Source organism: Anas acuta, chromosome 10 (assembly GCF_963932015.1).
Source record: "Anas acuta chromosome 10, bAnaAcu1.1, whole genome shotgun sequence".
NCBI classification, from domain to species: Eukaryota; Metazoa; Chordata; class Aves; order Anseriformes; family Anatidae; genus Anas; species Anas acuta.
Window position 1 is genome coordinate 7,867,539 of NC_088988.1, and position 21,457 is coordinate 7,888,995.

A 21,457-nucleotide genomic window follows, 5' to 3' on the forward strand; every position below is an offset into this window, starting at 1 on the left:
ATGTTTTCAAAACATACTCTCCCCTTATATAGGATATTATTACAAGGGAGACCAAGTTTTCGTAATTAGCAAGTAATAGAAAAGAGCCTGGTAAATGAACCTAAGGCAAATAAATAAATAAACAAACCTCCTTTCTTCTTGCTCATCTTTCACAGATCCTAACCTGGCCAAAGAACTTGGGAATACAAGTTCAGATGCACAAACCCAATCCCATGCACAGCCCAGCCTGTTAGGACTCTGAAAATATCTTGCAAGCAATTGGATCAGGCTGAGGTTGCTCTGCCTATTGGACATCAACAGTCCTAAGTTTTGTGGCTGCTTTTGAAACAACACATAGTAGTAACCCATATTTTTGCCCTTTCAAAACTGCAATACAAAAAGGATATCAACTCAACTCAGAATATGCCATGATGTCTTGCTGAATTACACATCAACAAAAATGAAGATAAAACAAAACAAACAAAAAGAGCAGAAGAAGAAAAAAAGCTGCACTAGTAGGCTCTCTCAAAGTTTCACACACAGAAAATACAGTTAGATACCTCAATTATGCTATGTAGTAGCAAATTTTTGCCTATGCCTATGCTGAACAGAAATCCAATGTTATAATTATTCCAGCATTCTAAGAATCTTCATGAATGCCTGTGTTGACAAAGTTTCTCTCTGATGCTAAATTTTGATTTATATTTGGGTAGTTTCTTTAGTTTAAGAAAGGACTAGAGTAAAAACTCAAAAATATATTAATTTCCATTCACATGGAAAGAAAAAGCATTTTTAAGAAAACTAAAATTAAACTTTGAGAGCTTTCATATGGTATTTTTGGTGTTTCACTGCATTGTAGAAATGGAAAAGTATATTTACTTGATGCATATCTAAATTCCTTCAAGTTATACAGTATGCAAGCTTGAATTAAGTTATCTTTACTTTTGAAAGGCCAAGAAGTGCAACCATAGTTTAATGCTGTTCAACCAAGCGGTGTCTGTGGTTGGTTGAAGCCTTTAAGTGGAAAAGCTTAGATAAGCTGATAAAGATAAAACCAGCCACATCTGCATTTATGTAGGTTCCATTCAGCCCTATGGCATGACAAGTCTCAGACACTCTTCACATTTTATTACTGTGGGGTAGTAAATAAACTTGCATAGATAATGAGATCGCAGACAAAAGAAAAAAAGAAAACAATAGTATTTTTTGATTCTGTCCTTTGAATGTATGCTGTTACTGCCCCAATAAACTACTGGGAATTAAAAATCCCAATTTTGCTGAGTTATTAATTAGAAATTTGCCATCTGACATGGAAAGAGTTTTCCATTCCCAAAACAAAATTAATCCAAACAGAAGAACAGCATATTTTATGCATTACCCCATTGTCACATTTACATTTGGCTAAGATGAAGAATTTGGCTGACTCACACAGTACACACGGAAAAAAGAGCAACAGTGGCACTACCCTGCATTAAGACCTCCCTAAACTATGAACTCCGATGAAATACAGAATGTGGACTACTCTAAATTATACCATAATTAAGTTTACTTTTCAGGAAAAAACAGATTGTTTGTTGTCATCCTCCATCCCCCTGAATGTGAAGGTCACTGGAATGAAATACACTGGTCAGATATCTTCTTTTTAATAGCTAAAACACCCGCTGTGCACAATACCAGAAAATAAATGGAAGAGGAAAAGCTCTATCTATGCCACCTGAGGATTCTCAAATGCTGGGGCAATCAGGACAGAAATGAGTCTACGCCACCATACTGGCACACAGTGGCCAGATCTGTTGAGTAAATATCTTTTAGCAATCTGTCTGGCATAACACACTTCAGCTTCATTTTACCCTCCTTGTGGGCACAAATGAACAATATAAACTCCAGATACAATTGGCCCTGCAGTGCCCTTACCAAAGTCAATGCAACTCCACAATGCCAACACGTTTTGTGACAGCTTTTAATTAAAACAAATAAACAATGAGATTAAAATGTAAAATACAAAAGAAAAAAAAAACAACATGTAATTCCATGTTGGTTAAACTTTTTCTATGTGGCCACCAAAGACACGCAGGTAATTAGGTATTCCAAACTGATTTTGCAAATAGATTAGTTGTTAATGTAGAATTGTTAAGCAAATCATTTCAGCAGAAACCCTTTCTGGGATACAGTTATGGGAAGAGGTCACATATGCAAAACTAGGCTTTGCCCAATTGATTTCTAATTATAAAATCAGAGGCTATAGAGTTTGTGGTTAATAGTCCTTCCCCTCAGCCTGAAAAAAAATAAACTTACAGCATGAGCTCACACACAACCACAAATACATATAAAATGCTTCTCATTGTTTTAGTAAGCAAGTATGTGTCCTGGCACTGTTTAGTTCAGAATGAATCAGACAATGCCTAACTGAAGGCCATCCATGGAATTAAGTCTACAATGCCTCACTGATGGCCAGCTGTGATACAGCAAATTGTTCCTTCTAATAAAGCTACAATAATGTCCATTTGGGGAAAAAAAAAAAGCCACGGGCAGATTCTACATGGATTGAATAAATTTAAATGCCAATATTGTATAATCACATAATTTCATGTTTTCCTTTGTAAGAAAAAAAAAAAAAAAAAGTGGTTAAGTATTTCACATATTTAATTCATTCATTCTTTAGCACCAAGTGCAGACTACCAGGACATCTGAGTCTCTTGTGTCATTTTATCTTCGCATGAAATCGGACAATTCATAGGATGAAAGAAAGCCAAATAGTACAGTTCTACTTATTAAGTGAACTCAACATAAGGATGTTTTCTGAGAGTGCATTCTGCATCTTCATCGTAGAATAAAGTGGCATGAAGGTGAAGATACTTTGTCTATAATAGGAATGAATTAGGATAATCTCTGGTTAATATATGATGTGCAAGAGCATCTGTTGCAAAGATCTACCCGTCCATTTCATACACAGCTTTTTTTTCAGTGCACATGCATTATATATTACAAATTGATGATTTCTTCTGAGTTTATAATTCTTACGACTAATAAAATGCTAGCATTTTCACAAGCTTTATGGATATTTTTCTTGGGGAACCTAAATTCTGTGCAGAGTTGTGTGATAACTCAAATAATAAATTACAACTTGACATGACAAGACAAGAAGAATAACTTGTCATCTCTATCACTTATATTTACAAATGAATGCATCTAATGCTTTAGCTGATAGAAATTATATCCTGTAATATTAGCTAAAACCTAGTCTTTGTCATTATTTTCCCCTTAAAACTGTTAAAAAAAAATCACATGAAAATTACTTCAAAAAAAATCTTCATGAATCATTACTTTTAGTTCTGGACTTGATTTTCTGCTGCATCTTTCCACTTGTGCACCTGTCAAAGTCAGCAGAACAGAGATGACATTTCTTGAAGAGATGGGTCTTTCTTTGCTCTGCTCCAGTCCCCTTATCACCCATTCAAAGTCACATAAAGTAATCAGGAAAAAAGTGGCATGAATTTAGTTGCACATATCTGAGTAACAGGTTTTAATCATGTATTGCTAGTAGACCAGCTTGCAAGCCAGCAGTCAAATTTTTTGGTGGCATCACCCACAGATGTTTCACAGAAAGTGAGACACGGGGAGTTGTCAACCCACTGTGAATCAATTTATTCATTCTCACCATCTCTCTAGTCAATTTCATCCTTCAAGGTGCAAATTAGAAATACAGATGTATTTTCTGAAAAGCTTTCCAGACTCAGTTTTTTCAAAAGCAAGTTAAGAGCCTGTTGGCTCTCATCCAGCATAGTATCTGTTTAACACTGGAGGAATACTTCACATGGAGCCATGTCCCCAACTTGGAAGTGAACATTACGAACATGTATTTATATCAGTTAGTATGGCTCTGCAGACCTAAGTCCTAAGAATTCATACCCACAGTCAAGACCTGGCAAAACGCCTTTTGACTTTCAGTCACAAGCAAGTGAAAAGTGTAAGCTCTAAGCGTATGCCATTGTCTCCAACTACATGCTTGAACTTTTTAGTAATGAGGACCAGAATTTGAAGATGAGCAACTACCTGAAACTGCTGCAAGGATGGGAAGGGATTTTAGAACTTTTTAGCTATGTAGAATAGTAAAATATCTTGCACTAATCCAAGATAAATTCCACTTGCAATTTATTGGATTAAAAGGTCAAAGGAAACTGGAAGCTGAGCCAATAAACTTTATAATAAAGTCTTTACAGGTCTGTGATGTGATGAGATAAACAGCAACAAGGATGAACAGCAGTATATTACATCTGTTGCATATGCTCTAAGCACTGCTGAGTGGAACTGTCCCGTAATTTGTATTTGTAGTAAGAACTCTTGTGCATGATTCAACAGATAAATAAGACAACAATAAAAGTCTGCCAGACCCTAAAATTGAAAGATTTTCTCCTAACATTGTAGAGTGATATAAATAATGGTGTAATATTTGTTTGACTGCTAGAAAGTGGGTCAAATTTACCTGCCTGATTATGCCTCACTTTGTCCATATGCAATATAAAGAACAGGCAGCTAATGCCAGTAGAGTATGCTGCTATTCTGGGTTATTAGTTGCAATGTCAGTGTCTTTATGATGTATTTCAGAGAATGAAAGCAGAACACTACATAGGCACTACAGAAGCAATTAAAGTATTTCATTCATAATATACTACTTTCTTCTTATTATTTATTTAGATAACACTGCTTGCAGCAAAGTATTTCATTCAAGCACAGAGATACTGCTAACATTTGTATTAATGTGCATTGTTCTTTCTTCTCAGACCTTCCAAAAATTGAACCTGGAATAATAATACTCTGGATTCTAGAATAAGATCACAGCTGAGCAGGTATGATTTTCTACCACTCACAATGGCAGTACTATATCCTTATTTTCATACTCACCCTTTATTTTAATGTGCAGATAATAATGATTCATAGCTACATGAATGCAAATGCCAGAGAATATATCTTAATCATGACACATGAAATAATGTATAGAACTGTAGAGACACACATGGAAGTAAAAACTCATACACATATAAAGCTTCAAGCTTGTATGTTTAGCGCCACCAGTGAAATCTTGACTTGGAAAGCAATGCATATGCTTTCCATTATTGTTTGCGGCACAAGAATGAGCAACCTACTCTGACTAAAGCTCTTTCAAGAGTAGGAAGAATATGTGCTACAAAGGCTTTAGGGTGCTCGATGAATGACGGCTTCTTTTTGAGCTACAGAGAAACTTGTAATGGACTTTTCTGTCTCTAGGGGAACTTTTAAAGCCTAAACAGGATTTCAATTATATTTTGCAGATAGTATGAAATTGTTGCTTTAGCCCTAACTTGCAGATGCATAGATTAGATCTAAGCCATATTTTTAGAACAAAAGAAGTCAAATCTTTATTTTTTTGTTAGTTTTTATCCAGGTTTATAGCCCAGTGCATGCAGCTGGTTGACTTTCTGCTAATGTGGTTCTTTCCACAGCTTTTAACACACTTTGCTTGCTCAAGGCATACAGTTTGAATGAGCTGGGCGGTGCACAGGACAGCTGGCAAACTGTATGTCAAAATCTGGCAATAACTCTTAGAATTATGTGTGACTATGTATCAAATTTCCCTGAATTCTGTGTTATGATTTCTATTGTATTAGTGTAAATTTGAAGTTACTTCAGATTCTACTGCAGTAGACACCGTTGCTTCCAGTGTTGCAACAATTAGACGTAGCTGACCCATGCTGTGGAGAAATTATATTAAAAGCATAAAAGCCTTTTTCTCAGGCAAAATATTTATGGAAAGCTTTTATTAAATGATCTGAGTATTTTCAGAAGGGGCAAGTATTATTTTTTCTAGTACAAAGATTGGAAAACTGTGACAGGTGCTGTTCCAAATATACATTCATTTCAAATCAAGCAAAGAATTGGAATTTTTTGGCAGTTTGTCCTCTTTTCACTATTACTTCCCATAACCAAAGTGAATGTTTTCAGCCTCAGCTCTGGCAGGAAGGTCTAATAAAACTGTCTAGCAACATCTGAATACAATTTTTATATTAATTTAATAAATGAAGCATCATTTTTAGACTCTCAGCATAATAAACTCTCATTTGCACTGAGTAGATTCATAAAGTCACACTGTTAAAAAAATTGTTTTCATCAGAAATGGGCCAGCCTCCTGTGGCGTCCATTCTGCAGTTCAGAACCAGAATATATTCTGGCTGTGTTTGTCAGTCACAAGTGTTCAGTTATTACTCCTGAGTTTGCTTTATTGCTGCTTGAAAAGCCAATATAGATACTGAGAGTGACGCTCTCATCTCAGGGTACATACAACTGTGTATTTCTGAGTATATATTCCTAGGTTTTCAGTGAACTGCATCACATTTTTATGCTACATAAGCTCAGTGTAATGAATTAAGATAAATACTAGGAGAAATAGAGAAGCAGCAAGTTCCCTGCTAAAAACCTGCATAGCTATGTAGAAGTACTTTGTATTAAAATGTGTTATAATGCAAATGCTTCATTGAACTCAGAAAGCATTTCAAGAACAATGTACCTTTACAAGCAAAATAAATAAAATAGCACATAGCTTCTTTTCATCTCAAATAATATTGTCTTAAGTTTAGAAAGAAACTAATTTTCAGAATTTCCTACTTCCAATATTAAAAGTCTCAAACTTGTGAGGTTGATTAGTATCTTAAGTAGCATTGAGTAGCTGGACAATTCCATGAAAAACTAAATTTCAGTAAACAATAAAAATTAATATCTTTGAAGTTGATCTAATTTCCAGAATCTTTCCTCCCACTTCCTAACCAGTGCTATTGAAAATACTATTGAACATGAGGTCAGCATAGAAACTAGGAAAATGTTAAAGAGAAGGATTTTTCTTTTTGTATCTCTCAAAGTTCAGATTCCTTATTGACATAAAAGAATATAAAGAGAGAAAAATAAGCATGAGCAAAGACTGCCTACTCTTCTAGAAGTACAGCCATTAAGTCCATGAACCTTTTGAAGATGACCCAGTGAATAACAAATAAAATGTGCAGAAGGGGGTAGGGTGGGGTAGTATCCTACCACATTAGAAATATCGAATATATTGATTCAGCATTTGTGAAAGTTCATTTTAGGAAGAGGGAAGCACAACAGAACTGGAAGAGATGTATAGTGTTGCCGACGGAAGGAAGACCCAGCACATCAATATGAGTGAACAGTGAACTTCAACTTTAATGGATAGCTCAGTCGTCTTTTATCTAGTTTGAACATAATCAACTCATACATATTGCAGAAACTAAGCTCAGGATTGGTTAACACTTCCCGGGCTTTTCAGTCTGGTCCTCCTTCTTTTGGCTACCTGTCCCGCCTTAGGGACTTTCCCGATGGCCCAAGGGCATCGTGTCCTTGAGCCTGATTGGCTCTCAGCCAGCTGCATACGTGCCAAGGCTCATGTGAGTTGAGTACGGTGCTTCACCAGCCCATTGTCTCCCAACTGCTCAACATTCACATGTCCTGCCTCACTTAACGATTCCTCCACAGTATAGTACCATTTCTACAACAGCAAATGATACAGTATTCCTGTACAAGTTAATGGAGAAGCTCTTTAGAAAGATGGCATGGCATATGTTCTGACAAATCTAAGTGAGCATGCCACACCTCTGACTTTACTGCTGTGGCATTTAGAGGTGTACGCTAAGGTTATTTTTTCATTATTTTGAAAATGTATTTTTAAAACTGAATGCATTATCAAACTCTAAAACTTGACAAAATGTTTAAATATGCTCTCTTTTACCTGCAGGGCATGGTTTACAGGCATGCTCAAAATATAAGTTTGGCAAGAACAACTGAAAAACTGAGTAATATTAAAAGCAACTATACACAAAATAGACTGAAGTGTGGAGAGACATGGATAAAACATGGAGAGAAAAGTAAGGAATGTCAGAGGTCATCTCACGTACAAAGAAGTGACAGCAAAGGATTAGAAAATTTTATATTTAAGCAGCTCTCAGGTCAATTACCTACCAGGTCCATTTCAGGTTTATTATCCAGCATTAATATGGGCATTAGTGGATGGCTTCTTAGATTCACAAAGAGGTTTAGAAATCTACCAGCAGCTTTAGGAAATGATATCTAAGCTGTATCTCTAGCCTCAAAACAACTAAGTGTCTTTTCCCAGGTTTGCACAAAAGCTGACAGCCCTCAGTTTTCCTGGATTTCAGCCTTCCACATCACTTGGATGTAAAAATAGCCACCCTGTCACACAGGGCCCAATTGACAGAATCCTGCAGCTGACTTTCAGACAACAGAGGAAACACACTGACAATTTCCTCATCCCACTTTTTACTCACAGCATTAGGCAAGTATTTGAAAATCCACTCCCCCCAAGATCAGAACAGCAAACAGCTTTCACCCCTCCTAATTCCCTTCCTCTTGGTTATACTATTTCTTTTGATCCCTGTTTATTTATTTATTTATTTTTAATCTTTTCACTGATGCTTAATTTTTTTATGCAAGGGGAAGAACTTCAAGAACAGACCCACCTTGGACTACCTTGAATGAAGGTCCTCTCTCTCCTGGAGAAGGAGTACCAGCCTAAGCTATAAGTCCAATGCAGGGAAGGATCTGTACCAACTCTGCATTAGAGATACTTACTGCCTGAGCTCAAATTCCAGGCAGAGACAGGTGATCTGATTTTGATCTGACAACAAATAAATTCAACAGATTATCAAAACTATTAGTCAAGTTACCTCATCTCCACTGCTACTGAATCAAGTTAAAAATGTTAAGTTAAAAAAACTTTTGTATTGAGGCTTTTTTGTTCTTTTTCCTCCAATCATACTTGCACCAGATTTAAAAGCAAATTGCTGAATGTTCCATGACCATGAACATCCTATTACTGAATATTTTAATGACCAACACAAGCATTGCATTTAACTGATGTAACTGATGTCAAGCCAAACCTTGGCTAGAACAGAAAATATATATATATATATATTTATGGGTTAGACACCACCATAATCCCAGTAAATTGTTTACAGCTGGAGAGTCATATCATCTTTCAGTATCATCTTTCCCTGGGTTATGTATTCATGAGAGTCCTTGGTACAAAATGAGTGAAAATAAAAGTGAGAACGTTCAGCTCCACAACAAAAACAGTCTGGGAGGTTCCCTTGTAGGTATACCATATGCTAGCCTTGAAAGCATCCCTTTAACCGAACTGTTTTCCCTGAAAACAGTCCTTAGCTTTGTATCTGCTGTTCTGTATGGCTTTCATTGTCTCCCACTTCAGCATGATTTATGTCAGAAGGTTTAGAATAAATTAACTGTTATACAGTGTGTTGCCATCAAGACGATTCTAAAGAAACACAGATTTCTTTGGTTTCTTTCCCGTTTTTTCCCCCTATACATTTATTTTGTTCTTGCTAATAAGATAAAAACCTGTACCAAGATGTGGTTTTGCATCCTAAGTGGGAAAAAAAAATAAAGAATTATTAAAAAAGGGAGTAAACTCCTGCTATAAGGCAGTGTTGATTATGTTAGACAGTTCTATATATATGCACACATACAGAGACACATGTGCATATGCTTAGACTAATATATATATTCCCCTGCAGTTCTGTATTAATTGAGTAGAATACCCTGTAGGAGAAATACAGCACTAACAACTCAAAATAGCACTTCTGTTCAAGTTGCCTTGTACAGGCTTATTTGATTTCTAATTGTGTGGTGAAATTCTTTTAATGCCTAGGCCTGTTTGAAGGTTAACTTTCGGTCCCATGGAGATAAAGGAAAATGTGCCAACATTTGAGAGATTTGATTACCTGTATAAAATTATGCTTGCTCATTTTTCCTAGGCAATATACTCTTGGGTAAAGTTATATTAAAGAGAGAATAGAAACAGTGTACATTCAGAGAAAATATTTTCCAATTATGCTTCTCAAGATGCACAAAATATTACTTGTGATAGAGGATTATGAATGAGATAATTACTGAGAGCCTAATGTACCTAAAGCTACAACAAAGGAGAGAGAAAAACATTAATAAGTGGTTATTGACTGTTCCTCCTGCTCTTTGTAATAAAAGGCCAGAACAGTACCAAGGACAAACCTCTCCACAATTTTGGTGTGACACATTATACACAAGAATACCTTTCCTGCTTACATGGCCCATCATTATTTCCTACAAATGAACCCATATCAGCTTTTATTTGACATCCAAAAAACTTTATGCCTTTCGAAACAAGCCTAATAAGAAATGTTTCATGTTAAGAGTCAATTGAAAATAATAGAGATTTAGAAATATGTAGGATGCTTCCTCATTTAAATTACTCCATTTCACACATTCCTAATGAGCAAACTGCGCTTCTGAAAGAATCCATTTTAATGTTAGGTAGGTAAGGTGTATAATGATAAAACATGCTGACTTCTAGAAATTAAAATATGTTTCCTTTCCGCTTTTTGATTCTATTATGAAATAAATTATAATTATTTATGAGAAGCACTAGCAAAGAATATTTGAGCTCCCACATGTAGTATTTCATCACAGTTATGATCAATAGGGAAGTTTTAAAAAAAGATTCCGAGTAGTGGCAGCTCTTTTCCTGATGCACAGCAGAATGTGGTACACCATGCAAAATTATCTCGGGTGCATTTCTTTTGCTGTTTCAGCTTCCAGTACTGCTGCATCAAGTGTGAAGGTACAGTCACTACAGAAAAGGTTAACAGCATTTCTAAAAGCATGCCAAAGGGCATGAAAATTACAGGAGTTGAACTACATGGATGGGAAGCTGTGTGAATGCTATGGCATTCTTAAGCTCCTTTGCTTACCTAATTCAGGAAAGAGAAAGTTTCACTAATTATTCACTGATTGTTTTGGTTCCCTCCTTTTAGCAGGGATCTTCTTAATATTCTCTTAGAGACACAGACAACCTGTGCATATGCACAACATACGTACACCAGTGCTCATCTCACTGCAATCATCCTTTCATCCTTGCTTTTTTTTCCAACTCCTCGCCTCCACCAGACACACTGTAAGGCTTTGCACTTTATGTGGCTTTGCAGTAAGAGTGTGTGAAGACAGACCTAATGCCTGGTGACTTTCCCAACCACATCTGGAATGGATTTGGCCTATTAGATCTGAAACAACACAAACTATCAGAAAGGCTGGAACCTCCCCCAGATATTTCTATCAACTCAAAGCAGTACTGTAAAGCATACAGCTTCACAAAGCAGAAATTCAAGCTCCATAACATAATGTATCAAAGAGCATAAAAAGGATAAGAGACTTAGAAAGTAAGTGGCTGATAAAAGAATAAATTAAGGTTTAACTATTACTGGATTTTTGGTTTTCCAAAGAATTCTCAAACCAAAGATCTGGAGAGATTTCTTTTGAGAGGTTCACATGGGGACAATGAAACACATGAGTTTCAGAAGACTGTATCAAGGTTATAACAGTGGAAAGGTTACCAAGAAAATAGACTCCTGAGGTTGGTTACTTGGTCCCACACCAGCCTAGATCCTCCTGCAATATGGAGCTTTGCAGAGCCCCTATTTGTATTCGTCCAAATACAAAGGGACATCTCTCACACAAACACTACCTTGGAAAAAGTCTTTCAAAAAAATAAAGCCACATTTGCTTGCTTTAAAGTAGAGAAAGTATCTCTTCTGCTTTCTAATCTTTCTGCAATTTGCAGAATTTACAAATGTATTCCTGCCTGTGCATAGGAGATGCTGGAGTAAATACTGACTCACCTGTATTATTATTTTTCCACTTTACAATATGAAACACATAAAATTCAGTAACACATTCAAAAGCACTGCAGTGAACCTTAGAGTGGGTCTCCAGCCTGACTAAAGTTTTCCTTTACTATCAGTCAGAATTTGTCCCATAGAGAATCGTCTATTACAGTGTTTGTACATGCATTTGATTTAGATTGAAACATTTATTCACAAAAAGTTTTCTTAAAATTCCCAGTCTTCATTTATAGATATGTATTGGTTAATTCCTAGCATTCCCTTGCTTATCGGTAACTTAGTGGTACTTATGGGTGGTCTTCCAGAGAGGGAGGATTTAGTTCGATTACAAAATGATTACTTAATCAGATGATTGGCTTTATTTTCTTCTACATAGAAAGAGCAGCCTAATTCTGCCTAACACTTTTGACTTTTAGTCTTTCTTTATTTTTAAGACAAGATAATTCCACAGTGCTGGTGAACTTTATGTACAATATATAGTAGCAAATGTAAATTTAAATATCACATTTGATTTTTTAACAAATTGCATACTACGCCTCTCTTACAGACCTTGCCATGCCCTTGCCAAGCAATCACATGGTTTCTCATCCTTCCCAATAATATTTGCTCTGTACGCCCTGCAATACTGGTACTGGCTGGTAGCAGACAGCAGCATCTCAGGAAGTTGCAGAAGACCAGAAAGCTCTTCCCACAGCAATGCCTTGGGCTTGAGGCACAACTGCAGAGGCATTCAAAATCACCTCTCTGCCCACACCTCTCTTCCAGTATTTCCTCCTCAGTCACAGGCTGAATATACTATTCACACAGTGACAGCTTTCAGGCAGGAATTGGCTCCTACCCAACAAAGTGGTGCAAAATTTTAGCTAAGGCTTCTTAATACAAGTGGCAGCATTAACAGCTTTCACAGTGCACGTTACAGTGAACCACTCCTCATTTGCTGTAGTTCACTTTATAAAAATGCCCCTTTGAGTTCTTTGAGGGCATGTACAATATATTAAAAATTCACTCGAGAACCAAGTCCACACTGAGATTCTCTAAAAGACGGGCATGGCTTAAATTTAAATTCTGTGTATACATATATATATTTTCCTGACAGGTAAAATCCTGGTATATACTTTATATGTTTTTGATTTAAATTGTTGTTCATTTGTATGAAAACTCAATAAGAAGTAAAAATCCTTGTATATTTAGATCAGCACCTGCTCTCAGTATATCAAGTATTCTAGCAAGTATGGGGGATTATCCAGCAAAATAATCAAGACCCATTAATTAGCAGAAATAAACTAATAATTTGAAACATTATGTCTGCATTAAGTCTTGTTTCAGATGATTTTGCATGAAGGAAGAAGCACAAACATTTTGCTTCTGGGCATCATATCTTCTTGTCTGCATGACAAGACAACAATAGGAATTGCAGTGTGCCAGTGGTCTACTTTAATGGTTTTAAACTGCATGATAATTACAGAACAGGTTGACTACAAAATGGATGCTTTAAAAGAAATAAGTAAACAGTGAACAGCAAATAAGTTGGTAATTATATTTAGAAAATTTATGTTGTAAAAATGTGGTAGATTTTCATTAAATTATTTGAGTTGAGTAGTATCAGATTATAGGCATTTTGCATCATACTTTAACATACAGGACCACATTGCATGATCATGTTGTAGATCATCTCAAATTATTCAAAAAATAAGTTTTCATTCAGTTTTCTGATTTCTTAGGTTCTGAGTATAACATCTCATGGCTGTTAATGATGCTTGTAGCTTGAAGACCTTAGAAAACAACGTGACAAAAGAGCTATGGTTTGGTTCAGTTCCCTTTACTCCCTTCCCAGAAAGCCTTCCTAATCTGCTGTGCTCTTCACGTCTGGATGCCCACCACCAGTTCTGCACGCACTAAAATTTACCTTTCCTTACTTGGTAACAATACCCCTATTCTATGTAAGTCATTCTCTCAATAAGAGAGAAGAAAATTAGATAAGGTGGTTTCCGGATTTAAACCGGCAGATGAGTTGGGCACTCTGAACTGCTAAGACATCTCTTTTGCTGGTTCTACCTACAACCCGGCTCTTTGACTCCAGTGATTGTCTCCGAGTCAGGCTTTTATTTCGCTACATTCCTTCTCATTGAGGCGATCTCAGGGCAATGCACAGCACATCAAGTTGAAACACAAACCCTCAGCTTTGCTTCTATTCACCAGGGGCTGGGTGCATAACAGTTATTGAGCTCAGACCCTGAAAGAAGAAAAGGGATTTCTTATGTTGCTCCTAATGATTCCTCCGGTTAATTCAGGAGAGGCAGAGTCTCCAGGGAGAGCTACACTTACTTTTCCTTAGCTGCTGGCATGACTGCTGTAAAATAAAGGCTTTGAAAGAAATTATGGAAGTGGAATCTTTATACTAATAGAGAGTCCTCAGGAGAAGGGAAAGTTTTACACTACTCTATATTGCTACAGGTGCTCCTCAGGGATCGCCAAGAGGCTATTCAGATACATACATATTTGCTTGTATTTCTTTAGGAAAATGGTCTACATTTATTTTCTATGCCACATGCCACACATTGCTTTTAATCAATAGTTACCTTTAAGCACTGCCTGAAATGTGTATTGCAGCAATTACTATTTTTTTTTCTTTCTGTAATGAAGCTTAGTACTTCACATCCAGATTAAGCTGCAGAGCACCAGCATCCCCAGCTTTGTCCAAAAAATCCACCACAGACAAACAAAAGCCCCTAAGTTGGGAAGTCCTTGGTTGTCTGCACATGTGTTATTCCATCCTTTCTCTTCTCTCCCTTTACTACAGCAATCAAAAACTGTTAAAACAGAATTTTCAATAAACAAAATTTATGCAAACTCTTTCCTGGTATTGTCACATACAACTATTTTTTCTTGTGATTACTGCGAATGTACATTTATTACATACAAAATATGTATACATGTCCACCAGCTAAAAGATGAACCTTTCTCGTGTAATTCAGCTCATGAGGTATACCCACTGCAGCTCCAGAGATCTGTCTGGAAGCCTATGGACAGTAAAGGAGTTAGTCCCAAAGCATTTCTCATTTTAATGCAAAATTATTTTTAAGGTTTTCATAAGAAGCATAGACATATTGAGGAATAACATATTGGGACCTGATAATAATAAACACATCCATTCACTTTACTGGTCAAAAGGCTATGTGTCCTGTCAGTTTGGGGAAGTCACTATTATCTGATAGCTTTTCAGTTCATACAGGAAATATGTTTGTCAAGTTCAGAAAGGACGAACTTTTAGCAAAAAAACACCATCACAATTGGCACTAATTGGTAGTTAAATTGACAACTGGAACTGAAGCATCCTGACAGCACCAGAGGTGGGCCCTACAGGTAGAAATTGAAAACCATTTTAAAAATCAATGTTGGAAAGCCCAAACAATCATAGGACATCTGCAGAATATCATGTGGAAGGCTCTACTTAATTTTTTATACTGTCACATCAGCGTTTTGCATGTATACTTGGAAAACATTTCAATTCATTGAGAGAAAGATAAAACGTTTAGATCAATATATTGAGCAAAAGTACACAAGGTTCTAATTCTTCAAAAGCAAAAACAATTTTTAATGCTACCTGTTTTTGTCGGAACATTAGAAATTTTTGCAGCATTAGAAAAATATGACAAGGAAACCCAAGTGTTAACAATGTTAAAGAAACATTAGGAGATCCAAATGCCTAAGCAGACGTTGTAATTACATCCACTATATATAAATCCTCTCTCTTTTTTCTCTCTTTCTCTCTCTCTCTTTTTTTTTTTTTTTTTTAAGAAAAAGCTCAAAGTTATTCTATACTTATTGTCTATGAAGTCTAAAATTCAAGACGCAAATCACATCACAGAGGCATTCCCATTTTAGTAAAGAAAAAAAGAAAATACAAAAATACAAATGGCTCAGAAGGTGCCTGGTGTTTTGCAGACTGACCCTTTATTCTGCAGGATTCATAAGCAAGCTGGCGTTGTCAGCCATTCCTTAAAGTATTTTCCATTTTAGTGGCTCATAGTGGTATTTGCCACTTTCTTACACTACTGCTCTAATAGCATAAAGTAGAAATATAGGAGGCATCTGATGAAATACCTCTTTGAAGTTACCAGTCCAGCTGTATTAGCTGACAAGCAAGTGTTCTAAGTTTTAACTCAGATTGTGTTTATATCTTGCCTTAAGATTGGAGATGGAGGAACATGAAAGCATTCAATCTTAGTCGGTGATACTCCCAGAAACATACTGAAATGAGATTTGAGATTCACACTGTTCATCCTTGTTTAAATGTATTATATTTTAAGATACTTCTTGGAGCCTGTCCCTAGTTAAAAAGAAACTAATGGAATTTGTGCAGACTCAGGAATATTTGTTTCGAAAACACTACTTTCATCAGGCTTACATAAAATGTTGTATACTATATTTATTGGCTTTGCAGCAATATTTAATTAAGAAGAGCTTTTCTCAGAGCTACTTATACTCCTGCTGACTAAGCTGATTTAGCCCATGTAAACAGGAGTGTTCTATGAAGTATACAGCCATCCCATCTCCTTCAGAAGCACAAAAGAGGCACAGGGAATTAGTGTTTTCCATAAAGAATACAGTGGAAAAATAAATGATACATTTCAGCTTCTGGGATTTTATTAACTGTAAGTAGGAAAATTAGTATGTAATTATGGTTACAAAACAACAAAAATCTAGGGCTCAGAAAGCAATGTTGACTTTGCAACAATTTTGATATTGAATACTTTATGGCATACATTTAAATCATAGCCAGAAAATATACAAGCATATATTAGAACAGAAGGAAAAGTGGAGGATCTGAGTGTGGAAACTTTGCATTAACACTGCATTAACATAGGACCATATAATACCCTATGAAGCTTACGCTAGGACTTTACTACACCTATATTTCACCATGATTTCTTCCATTCAGGGAAGCAGCACGTAATTCATGCCTAAAGTAATGAGAACCTTAGGTATATACATTTCTGTTTTGTATCACTGAGCACTACAGTATTTTCAGGCAGACAAGCTCACTGCAGGAATAAAAAAGCAAAACATATGGATAGAATTTGTTTAATTAAAACCTTGTTTGCTTTGCATATATGTATCCCTTGGACTTCAACACAACTATTTAATTTTTTTTTTAAGTAAGATTCTACCATTTCCTTGTTAAGAGATATAATGTATGTTGGCAATGAAATCAAAGATTGCATAAAACATGTATAATGTAGAACATACAGCTTGAAGCTATTTATAAGTGCTCTCTGCATTTCCAGGTTTGGTTTTTACAGTAGCGCAGCCTGAAGCACATAACTGTAAAAACATCATGCCTCTCCACTGCTCCTCCTACAGGAAAATTATTTCTCCTCTAAAGGCCTGAACCTAAGTGCCATATATCAAGGGAAAAATCTTCATTGCTCTGAATAGCAAGAGTTGCCTAGCTCCCTGATTCTACAAGCCATACAGAAATCTCCATTTAACAGAGTGAAAAGACACATATCATGCATGTCAGAAGGAAAGAAGACAAGCTCCCTGGTCACAGATTAAAAACCGTATGAGACGCCACCACAGGAAGAGCTGACCTGGACACATTCTGTCTGAGTCTCACTAACTCAGTGGGGTTTGTTTCCATCCCTGTCCAGGGATTTCAGAGCAACTTCCCAAGAGCTAGCAAAGCCCTACTGCCGACCACAAGCCACAGATGCGACTTAGAGGCTGTGCATGTGACAGAGCTGCAGGTCTTCTCTGGTCATTTTATGAATCTCATCACAGGTGACATGTAAAATATACAAAAATATTACTTTGAGACTGGAAATAGGTAAATTAAAAAAGTCTGGGGAAGGTCTGGGAGAAACTGGGGAGTACTCCAGGAGCAGTGATACCACAGAAACAGCACCGATCTGACTGATGAGTTCTTCTGTGGCTGGACTCATTTGCTGGTTCATTTAGTGTTAAGTCAGGGAATATGAGACAAGGACTTTTGTCACCTTCATCCTCTTTTATGTTCTCTCTTTGCATTGTACTTACAAATGACAGCCATTAATTCATTAACTATTCAAGGTTTTTGCTTGAAAATGTCGATGAAATTGTGTCCTATCCCATTTAAAACACACAAAAAAGAAAGAAACAAACAAACAAGCAGCAATCAAAAAAAACCAAAAACCACATGTACCAAAAAACAGGTGCTAAAATGGCATACTCAAAACCTAGTTTCTTAATGTTTCTTAACTATATTACTTATTTCATTGAGTATTCAGTGGCTGTCTCCAGCGAAAGAACAGTGGCATTTGCTACACCACAGATTTCATAGCACATCTGCCATGGTGCTGTAAATACATGCAGAGGAGACTGAGAAAATGCAGCAGTGTATATCAAGAAAAAGTTCTATCTAACTAATCAAGTCCACAGGGACAGCATGCAGTGTCACAAGACATATCACTCTACAGTTGAATGAGGTTGTCAGCCACTGGGAGGTCTGCAAACTGCTGACAGCAATATGCAATATATGGAGTCTTCTAAAGTAGATCTGGAAAAGTAGCTTTGGAAAGCATGTACCTGTTTCCGCGGATGAAGCAAGGAAAGAAAGAGAAGTACAAAAGTATTTGTAAACCTACCTTTCTACATTGTATTGCTGCAAACAAAATCAAACTCATTCCAAGTACCTCACATAGACAGGAAAAAGGTTACTTTGTAGGTTTCTCAAAATGCACACACAGAGTTTTTTGTGTGCAGATAAAAACGCTATGGAATTTATGATACCATGTGCCAAATTACAATGCAATGTACAGACAGAAAAGGGAAACAAGATACTTCCTATATTCTGAAATCACTCAGGATATAAGTATTCATATATATATTATTTTTTTAAACAGATGTGTGAACTCCAGTAGAGCTGCTTATTTTAAGTTTGAACTTGGTCCTACTCAATCTAATGGTGAAAAATTACATAAAATACATCTTGTTAAAACCTGTTGTAAGAATTTCAAGAACAAAAGCAAAAGATATTCTCCCTTTACTTGTCACTGCAGAAAACTACAATGCTTTATGAAAGAATTCACATTAAACCTCCTGTTTGTCTCATCCCTGATTACTTCATTTATTACAGCAAATACAATGAGAACACATTTATTAATGTATTTTCATGCAGAACAGTGATGAGTATGTGCTTCTGAAGACTTTGCAGTTGTACTGCAACACTTAAAATTCTGAAGAAGTGTCTTTATGCCTAGAAGCGGTTTCTCCTGCAAAAACCTAGCAGCCTAATAAAAGATATTACCTCTCTCTGTAAATTCAGTCTTACTAAACTTTCTCAGTATTTCAGAAACTTTAATATGAGATATTTTTAACTAACAGAATGAATGCATGGACTCTATATTCAGGCTTCTATTTAAAAATTGATTTGTGCTGTGTTTGTATTTAATTAATATCAATTTTCAGTTTTATTTTGCTGATGTATGTTTCCATTCCATTAGAATCGCATGCTTCTAGTCACTGCCTTTCCACTCACTGACTTGAAAAACATTATTTAAGTATCAATATTACCCTTAGCAGTTCTTTAGGGATGAGAAGTGTGCTGTAAAGTTGTACTTGAAAACAGCCATTAAATTCTGCTTGTGTGCATATTATTTCTGTTAGTGCAGAAACTTATTTTTCTATTTTCTAATTACCTGTTCATACAAGTTACGTAGGACCATGAAAAGTACCATCTACACTCTGTAATAGTGTGTAAGGAGACAAAATGCGCAAACAAAATCTACATAATTAGATTTGCTTCAAGAATGTTCCCTTTGAAGCACTGAACTGTCAAAGAATATATTTATTTGGAGATTAAACTAGTTCTTCAAACATGTAAAAGCAACTTACAGGCAGCACTGTCTCTAAAATGGAACAGAACCACATCTATGCCCAGAAAATACAGTTTATCAGGTAGCATACATGTTTGGTAGCGTTCTCTCCATAATATGCTATAGTGAATTATTGTAGAGAGGCTTAATATTTTATGGAGTGGGCTGCATTCAAAGTCTGGTGAAATAAATAAACAAATAAATAAGTAAAGGTAGGTCATATGGCAAAGATATACTTGCTAAAGGAAGGCAGAGAATAAAGGAGATACCCCAGCTGTGCAAAATCCTTTGGCAGGGGACAAAATGGACAGGTTGGAGGAAGAATGTAAGTAGAAAAGAGATGAGGAGGAACTAGGTAAGTGAGATTCTACTGAGTTATGAAAAGAAGGTTGTTTTTCAATTACAATGGATAAGAAACCATGAGGGTGACAGAGGACAAACCATAGCCCAGCTTCATGGAAAATGAGAGCACTTTGCTCGTGACATTCTGTACACCTTGAAGTTTTGGGAAGAAGGATTGCCATGAACTATGATTGAGGGAGTTGCTACTTTAAAGTCAGGAAGGACTAAGAGCATGTCGGCAAGATGTGGAGTACTTCTGTGGCCATTGACTACAGCAGAGTTTGAAAGTGCCTGTAGTACTCAAACTTTAGGGAAAGAATTCAGAAATATCGATGATTTTATATATATATATTTTTTGTGTGTGTGTGTGGTGTTTGTTTTTTTTTTGAAAAGAGAGTGATAAACACAGACAAGAATTACAAGAATATTTTAAGCCACTTTCAGGAATAAACCACGGATTTCTTCCTGTGGGAGCAAATTTCACTTTTTGCTCTTTTCCATCTATATCATGTGGTGTTTTAATTATGCAGCAGTCTCAACAAATAGATTGTCACAGCATTTTAGAGTAGCTAATTCTATTCTAAATGCCAGCAGAAGATGGGATAATGTCTTTATTGGTTTGGCTTTTTTTAACCCACCCGCTTCTGTTCATTAATGACGAAAAATTCAAGATATTATATCAATTAAACAAACAGACAAAAAAAAAAAAACACATATTGTAGAAATCTTAAGACTCAGATGCACGCTTAAAATCAAACTATTACAAAGCACAAACTAAGGTATCTCCCCAACTACTTAAAAGCAACTGAAAATCATTTTAAAAGCTTATGTAAATAGGTAATAACACACTCTGAAAATAACAGGTTGGAGAAAATAGTTTAAGAAAATATTTTAACATCTGAAATAAGCATATCACTGTCCCTCTGAAATTGAGATTCTTCTGACCAAAGAAAAATTAATGAGAACAGATCAACAATAACTGATCTGAATTTAAATTAACATAGCTCTTGAAAGCTACTGGATTTAAAGTTTATTATGCTGTCTGACCCTAAGTTTAGGCTACAAAGTGAATATAGTAGGGAAAAATTAGAAATATGCTTTACCTATAATTTCTTTGATAATAGGTATAGTGGTTGATACTCAAGATACGTGATCCTATATGCTGGTCATTTACCCAGAGAATTTCCAAAATTATCACAAGGTTAATTGACATCCATCAATTTGGTTTGCATCCATCAGTTTGGTACACAATTTTAGTGGCCAAAAAAATACATCAATTTGCCCATTTTTTTTTATAGGAATTTAAATTTAGAGATAAACATGCACAGTATTTATAATTTCTCACTGTAGACCAGATGTATTGAGGATCAGATAATTCTTTCCTAAGAGTAATTCTAAGATAATTCATTCCTTGTGAATGCAGATGGCACATGATCTCTTTTTAGAGAAAGTGCAAGTCTGATACACTGACTGGGGGTAACACACAAAGCTACGAAAAAGCTAATGCATGGCAAGAATTAGAGGTTTAAGGCAACAGTCAAACTAGAA

The 21,457-nt window shown here is 35.9% G+C and overlaps 1 protein-coding gene across 3 annotated transcripts in view; it reads right to left on the minus strand.

Annotated features, from left to right (window-relative positions):
* CDH8 (cadherin 8) overlaps positions 1–21,457 on the minus strand; it is a 201,688-nt gene that overhangs the window by 109,280 nt on the left and 70,951 nt on the right. The window lies entirely within an intron of this gene.